Source organism: Odontesthes bonariensis, chromosome 23, assembly GCF_027942865.1.
Source record: "Odontesthes bonariensis isolate fOdoBon6 chromosome 23, fOdoBon6.hap1, whole genome shotgun sequence".
Taxonomy (NCBI): Eukaryota; Metazoa; Chordata; class Actinopteri; order Atheriniformes; family Atherinopsidae; genus Odontesthes; species Odontesthes bonariensis.
The window spans coordinates 881,954-890,827 of record NC_134528.1 but is presented as its reverse complement, the minus strand read 5'-3'; positions in this window follow the sequence as shown (position 1 = coordinate 890,827).

The following is an 8,874-nucleotide window of genomic DNA, read 5'->3' as shown; positions in this document are numbered from 1 at the left end:
TTACATCGTGACGCCAAAGGTGATTTCAATTGTTAACTAACGGTTTTATTCCATTGTTCCAAAACTCAAGATTCTTCCAGTTTCAAAGTCCATCACTAAATCAGAAATGTTTCCATTTTCCAAGTTTCCATAAACAAAAAACCGTCCAGAAAACAACATAAATAAATATGCTACATTGAAAATCATTTGCCTGCTGGCGTCTTTGTTCTTTTCCAAAAGCCTAATGCTCTTCTTCTTCTTCTTTGGAGGCTTTATGGGCGAGTAGCGCTCAGTTTAGGCGCATGTCCGCCCCCTACTGTCCTATAAGAAACATAGTTTTCTTTCCCTTGGTCTCTGGTATTTGTGGAGGGTAACGTGTATGTCTGAAGTAAGTGCGTGTGAGGCGTGTGTGCGTGCATAGCCAATCTAGATTCTGTCAAATAATCCTGTTTCCTTTAGATAGGTGAAAAACATACTCTGTCTAATACAAGTGAAAAAATTAACTAGACTGATTGCCTTACCCTGACTCCTAATCTCTTGGAGAATTTGTCTCCTCTGAAGTACATATTTACCACAATGAAGTAATGCATGTTCCACTGATTCTGGTTCCCTGCAATGCTCACAGAGGCCTGATGGGTGCTTCCCTATGCGTTGAAGATTCTTATTTAAACAAGTGTGACCTATTCTGAGTCGAGTGATTACTCTCTCCTCCTTAGTACCTCTGATTCCTGTCCTTCCCTTTAAACCCACAGTTTTCTGAAAAATAAACAGATGCCTCCCCTTCATAGCCCTTTCCCAATTGCCCTGCCATTCCTTAATAAAATAATCTTTAATAAGAGACTTACTTTCTGCTCTACTGATAGCGACGTCCATAAATGGACCGTCTGCCCCCACTGCTTTCTTAGCCATCTGGTCAGCTTCCTCATTACCCTCAATACCCCTGTGGGCTGGGACCCACATAAATGAGACTTTCGTATTACGATGTTGCCTATAAAGGCTCTCAAAGGTCTCAACAATTAAATCTTGTCTACTAGTAGACCTGAAGGATTTGATAGCTTCTAGCGCAGAGCTTGAATCAGAGCATATAATTACCTCCTTTATGTTGGCACTCTCTAACCAGTGAAGGGCTGCTAAAATTGCCAACAACTCCACTGTAAAGACTGCTAGATTATCTGGTGTCCTCTTTTTAACAGAAACATGCAGAGATGGGATGACATAAGCGAAGCCTGTGCAACCCAAATTGGGATCCTTTGAACCGTCTGTGAATACAGAAATACAGGAGCCATACACTAGTCTTAACCTCTCCTCCACAAGCTGAATTACGTCAGTGGGTGGCTTGCGTGACCTCACCCTATCCAGAATACTGAAGTCCACATTAACAGATGGAAACAGCCATGGAGGAGTTACCGACCACGCCACAGAGGGGGAAAACCGCATCCGAGTGAAAGGCATCAATTCTGCAAGCCTATTTCCTCTCCATGCAAAACATTCCTGCTTTGCCCTCTCACTCTCCCAACACTGCTGCAAAGTGTTAACTGCAGGGTGGAGATTCCCTAAATGCCCTTTGAGATTAACCCAATAGTGCATAATTAATTGCTTTCGTCGCAGAGCTAGGGGCATTTCACCCACCTCTACCTGAAGAGCTGCTACAGGGGAAGTCTTAAAAGCACCGCAGCACAGCCTCAGTGCCTGCGCCTGAATCACCTCCAACTTTTTAAGAGTTGATATTGCTGCTGAGTCATAAACCACACAACCATAATCCATTACAGACCTAATCAACACTATATAGATTCTTTTCAAGGCTGATTTACTGGCCCCCCAATCCATCCCCCTTAGACACCGCATCACATTTAAGACTCCCTTACATTTTGTAACCGTGTGCGAAATATGAGTTCTCCATGTCAACTTAGAATCCATCCATATACCTAGGAATTTAAATTCCTTAACTTGTTCAATTACCTGGTCATACATTCTCAATTTTACTTTCACATTCCTCTTCCTTGTAAAGAGTAACATTTTAGTTTTCTCAGTTGAGAACTTAAAGCCCCATGCGTATGACCACTTCTCCACAGAACGGATTGCCTCCTGCACTTTCAAGACTATATGATTGACATTTCGTCCCCGCTTCCATACTGCCCCATCATCTGCAAACAATGAGCAACCAACACCATCATCAACCTGCTTGAAGACATCATTAATCATAATAGAGAATAACAGAGGGCTTATTACACTCCCTTGGGGAGTCCCATTCTCCACTGCGTATCGCCCTGACAAGGCCCCTCCTATTCTAACTTGAATGAGTCTATCAAATAAGAAATCCTTAATCCAATTAAAAACCCGCCCTGATACGCCAAGTTCACTTAATTTAATCATCAGACCCTCTTTCCATACCATGTCATACGCCTTTTCTACGTCCAGGAACACAGCCAAGACTGACTCCTTGTTAGCCTGGGCCTTTCGAATTTCTGTCTCCAAACAAACAACTGGGTCCATAGTTCCTCTCCCCTTTCTAAACCCACTTTGTAACACTGACATACAACCTTTACTTTCCACATGATACAATAGCCTTTCAGCAATCATCCTTTCCATTATCTTCCCCATATGTGACGTAAGTGCAATGGGCCTATAATTGCACGGGTTCGAAGGGTCCTTACCTGGTTTCCTTATCGGGATAATAATAGCCTCTTTCCAGCTTTTGGGGAGAATGCCCAGCTCCCACACCTTATTATAGAATCCAAGGAGCTTGGCTATAGCCATTGGCCCCAGCTGCTTGAGCATGGCATAACAAACATCGTCTTTACCTGGAGCTGAGTTACCAGACCTCCCTATAGCCCTTTCCACCTCCACCCGAGTAAACCGGACATCTATTGTACCCCCATTTCCTTCCCTCCATCTAAGTACATCTGGGTAAGCCGCTTTTGTCTCCTCCCGTCCCTGCTTGCCCAAGACTGTCAGATTATCAGAGCTATGTATTTTAACCAGGGCCTTGGCTATCATTTCAGCCTTTTCTTCATCAGCCACTGCAACTACCTCTTGTAATTTAAGGACAGGGTATTGCCGTTCTCTACGAATTCCCCTCATACTTTTGATTGCACCCCAAACCTCCCCTACCGCCGTTTTCCTCCCTATCCCATCACAAAACTTACTCCAACTTTCCCTCTTTGTCTGTCTCACAACCCTTCGTGCAATAGCTCTCGCCTTTTTATATGCCACTAAATTTCCAAAGGTCAAAGTTTCTCTTAAAACATTCAGTGCTAGATTTCTCTCTTTGATTGCCTTACTACATTCCTCCGTCCACCATGGAACAGCCTGTCTCTTCATTCTACCACTACTCTTCGGGACACAGCGTTCTGCAGCCTCTATTAAAACTTTTCTTATTCCTTTATCCATGGCTTCAATATCCTCATCAATCTTAATCTTATCCATCTCCCTTTCAGCAATATATTGAAAAAGTTTCCAGTTAGCCTTACCAAATATCCACCTGTTACCAATACCTCCCTGGGTTACAATCCCCCTCAGTAAAAGTCTACTTTCTACTGGAAAATGGTCACTACCCACCGTTGAATCCTCCCTCACCTCCCATTCACAGAACTTTGCAATGTTGCTACTCACCAACGTTAAATCTAAAGCTGAAGTATTTCCAGTGCGCACATCAATTCTGGTTCCTCGCCCATCATTAAGGCAGACCAGATCTTTCTCCTCCATCAACTGTTCCATCACATCCCCATAGCCTAATGCTCAATGCTCAATGAGAGCTCTCTTTGTTCCAAAGCTGTGGCCTGATTATTCACCTGGGCCAAATAAGCCAGGTGAATCACCAGCCAGGTTAAACAAATTCCAACATACAGGTACAAATGTCCGCCAGCAGGTGTCACAATTCCAAAAACCAAATGACAACAAACCACATGTCAAACCAAAAACAAATACCAAATCAAATACCAAGAATGGCTCCTACAGAGGAGTTACGACCAAAATAAGCTGTTATCTTCTTCTTCCACAGGCCTGTGTGAAGGACAAAGCGTTTTAAATAGCAATGTCAGGGTGTGTCCGGCTAAAGTTTGTTCATTTAGCTGAACTGTGATCCAAAGGGCAGAAGAAGAACGTGTCAACCTGAGCATGTTCTTTCTAAGAACCGTGTGGTTATGACCTCTGACTGGTGATGATGTGCGCCAACATGGAGAACGAATCCCTGTGCAAGCTTATTTATTCCTGCTGTCAGACATCTGACTTTTCTATCTATATTATCCTGTTTAAGTTAGTGGCGAGTCATTGTTGTCAATGTTGGGTTGTTAATGTTTGTTCTATTTTTCTTTCTTTTTATATGGATGGATTAGATTGTACAAATTAAAGGCCTCTTGGGATAAATAAAGAGTCTTAATCTGAACAGAATTCACATGTTAAATGTGGGTTCCATCAGCTGCTGTTTTTTAAGTCGAACCAATTGGTTTCAACGGGTTTGTTGGAATTCTGATTCTCTGTCGTACGCTGACAATAAATGGGAAGCAAACATGAGACTTTATCACATTTACGCCATCAGGACTCCCTGTATTCACACTTCTCTGTGTCTTCCTTAAACACTAAGCAGACAGTTTACAGTCTGATCTCTAAAGGTGTTTAAAACCTCTTTAGTGTTCAATTCCCCGTGCTGAGCCGAGTGGTGTTGTGGAGAAAAGGAGTCGAATACGCGTCGGTGAGCCTTTCATTGGGGAACTTTATTTGAACAGCCGTCTCAGCAAATGTGCATACAGGATGTTCACAAATCTCCACCGACCTCATTTTGCGACCTGGCTTTATACTGTCTTGGATCATAACAAGCGTACGTGGCCAGGCCCCAATCTTCTCTGGAGGCGCCTAGCTCACGCCATTATTATAAACAAGCTCATTCTAACCTTCAACAATATTCATATGAACCAGTCAACAAAGCACACGATGTAATTAGGCCATGTCATGACATTTCTCTCCCACATAGTCCTCCCTGAAATCACTTATCAGTGATTTAATAAAGAAATAATCTAAAATGAAAGAAAATCATCCCACATAATTAACATAACTAATTAATTAATAATGAATTAACATAATCTACACTAAATTATTCTAATAAGATAGATAGATAGATAGATAGATAGATAGATAGATAGATAGATAGATAGATAGATAGATAGATAGATAGATAGATAGATAGATACTTTATTAATCCCAATTTTGGGAAATTGTTTTGTTGCAGCAGCATACAGTAAAGATATGAAAACAATTAAAGTAGTAAAAAAACAAGCAAATAGAATAAAATAAATATAAAATAAAATAAAATAAATAAAAATAGTGAATAAACATTCGCTATGTACAAATCTACAGTTTTTTTTCTTTTTTTCTTTTTTTTAATTGTTTTTTAGGGGAGACTTCAAGCCTATTGAGGTTGAAGTTCTCTTCCAGCCAGAGGGGAGGTGTTGTATATGGTGATGGCTGCTGGTAGGAAGGATTTCCTGAATCGGTCCTTGTGACAGCGGAGCTGGATGAGCCTGTTGGAAAAGGAGCTCCGCTGTCCAACCAGCAGCTGGTGGAGAGGATGGGTGGGGTTATCCATGATGGATAACAGTTTGTTCAGTGTCCTCCTCTCCACCACCGATTCAAATGAGTGCAGTTTGCAGCCGATAATAATTCTACATTCTAAGTCAAAGGGACATATTGAATAAATTAAAAGGAATATATATATGTACCCGAATCACATTAAATGATACTGAATTCAACAATAACACAAATTTTAACATCGCCATCACACTTGTCCACTGTTCGCAGTGCATAGGAGCGAAAAACCCACCGGCTGCTACTTTCGTAACTCATGTTCTTATTTTTGGGAAAACTCTCCTACGGCCCCACCCCACTTGGCGACCGACCACTTTACCAAGGTCGCACTCCGAACAGTTGACTGACACAACTGGCCATGGACATATTAGTGATCCGTTCTGATTGATTATAAACATAGAATTGAATACACACCCATCATCAAATGAATTAATCACAGTTTTGTACCAAGTACAATACATAAAATTATGGATTATCACACAACAATAGTAATAAAATGCAATGTAATGCAGCTCTTCCAGTCCCGTCCCATCTCCTGTACTCTGGTGTCGTCTGCTTCTGGCCGAACATCCGTCCGGCTGGGTCTGGAACTGCTAAGCTAACTCTGGGAGGAGAGATCGCCAGTACGTCGCTCCCGATAAAAGAGATCTTCAGCATCCCTTCTCCCTATCAGGCTATACTTGGTTCCACACCCGAGGAAAGAATCTTGTGGACCGTCCGTTGGTAACCTTCATTCGTTGACCAGCTCTCCCATGCGTTGGTCCTCAGACCTGGTCTCGCATGGTCAGCTGCATCCTGGTTTCTTCCACTGTTTGTTTGAACATAACTTGCAGCAAACACCTTCTCAGAATGGGTATAATGCAACACACCAATAGGGAGACCATTACCACTATCAATAATATAGCTATTCCCGCTTTAACTGTCATCGCTCCCCCTTCTCCCAAAATCCCATCCAGACCAGTCCACCACCATTCACTCCCACCAGCATTACTCTTCAGCTCCTCTTTTATTTTCCTGATCTTCTTCATGACCGTTGTAAACGTCCCATCAGCTGCAGTGTTCCCGGATATAAATGTACAACATTTTCCCCAACCACTGGCAAACACCACTCTTCCCTTCTAATATCCAATCTAAAACTTGTCTGTTCTGCCAAGCCATCCTACTCGTCTCATGTAGTTGTTCTCCAAAGGCTGCAAACCCCTTCACTTGTGTAGTTAAGAATTCTCTGTTGGTTGTATTATATGTAATTAATCCACTCACCATTTTGTCAAATATGATCCACGGCAAAATAGACTCAAATCCAGCTGCAACCTCACTGCATGCTTTGAGCTCAAAGGGAATCCCTCTCGGCTGCCCTATTGCATCCAAGTAAACGTGCTTATCCCTGATGTAGTTACCACTAGATCTTTTAACTCTCCCTTTTTCCACATCCAATCCCAGCATCTCGTTTACCTTGTCATACATTAACACAACTGATGTTTTCATCCTCAAAAGTGCCCAAAGACCTATCCACCTGTTGGGTAACACATTTAACCAAACATCCTCTCCACACATCCAGTAACTCTCAGCTATTGGGTGTGTCTGATTTCCCACCACACAGGTGTCCTAATAAATATTGGTTTCATATTTGCGTGCGGAAACCAAGATAAAACCCATGTGACATTGCATTTAACAGTAGTATTACCTACGTGAGTTCCACTGTCATTATTAAATCCATCACTTGTAAAGTTTTCAAACTCACTATCGTGGTCTACTCTATAATCAGTGGGAGGCCCATCCTGTGATGTACTAAGATTAAATTCAGCACAGGACGACTCCAATTAGTGGCCCCTCCCTATTCTGAAAACAATTATGTAGTTTATTTGGCCCAAACATCAATCTGCACTTAATACCACACATAGGAAACAATAACCATTTATCCTCTTCCGATGTGAACCTACCTTCTCTGCATTCCCGTTGCTGGACCACTGCACAGTCCCTGAAGGTGTGTGGCTCTGGAACAACAACAGGCAATGCTCCTGGAGCGTCTGCACATATGAGACACTCCGTCGCTGTCAGTTCTCTCGTAGTGTACCATGCCCATCTATACCACATATCCTGTGCTGCCTTAACCCATTTTCCACAGTTACACTGTTTTCCTGACTCCACCTGTGCATGTACACTCCGTCTGTTCTTGGATTAACACGATTATTCTGTCCTGTAGTGCTAATGGTATCAAATCCCCCTAGCCTTCCACGAGAAATCTTTCTATTCTTACAACCATTGTGAACAACTTCCTTCTGACCCGAGGACAACATGATCTTACCAGATTGCCCCTTTGTCGTGGCGTCCAGAGGCGGTGATTTGGTCATCTCCTCCTCCAGACCCATGATCCACACTTCCTCACACTTCTCATCCTTATTCCCACGTACTTAAACTCACACTTAACCGATACCTCTTCACGACTAGCTCTAGTGTGTATTGCTGGCAAGGTTCGTGGCGTGGCATGGTCTGAGTGGGTGTGTATTGTTGCATCATACTCATCTGACCCAGGCTGGCTACTTTCCTGCAGGGTGGCTTCATCACGGGACCCTTCCAGCCTCTCCTGTCTGCGGGATCCCGTCCAACACCTCCAGGCTTCGTTCTCCTGAGCCCATGCTGTCGGCCAACACCCACACCTGGATGCTCACAGTGTCAGAAATCTTAACCTCTTCCTTTTGTTCATCCTTTCCCTTGGACTCAACTCCGTCTGTGTCTTAGTCCGAACCTTAGTGCAGTGATTCAAATGGTACCATGTGTTGCTACCGTCCATTTGAACTGCTGTTGGCGTTGCTCGCACCATTGTGTCCGGTCCCTCTCGTCTCGGCTCAAGCCACTTCCTTCGGAACACTTTGATGTGCACCCGGTCGCCTGGCACCACTGGCCTCTCAACCAGCTGTTCGAGACTCAAGTCTCTGGACTCCTCCTGTAGATAGATTGTTCTGTGGATTGCAGTTAGTTGCTTCATGTAAGCTCTCCACTCTGTTTGCAACTGCTCAAGTGGGGGCCCTTTAAAGGGACCTCTCAACTGAGGTGCCGGCATGGGTCGACCCGTTAGCATTTTATGCGGTGTTAGTGCGTGACTCTATGAGTCTGCATATGATAGCTCATTAGTGCAAGCAGCAAAGCATCTAGTTAGTTTAGTTGAAGCACAGATTCAATTCAATTCCACTTTCCAGGTTCCTTTGATCCTCTCAACCATCCCTTGACTCTGTGGATGATAAACGGCCCCACAGTGCTGCTTGATTCGCAGCTGCTGCAGAATGCCTCTTGCACTTTTATACACAAACACTTAAC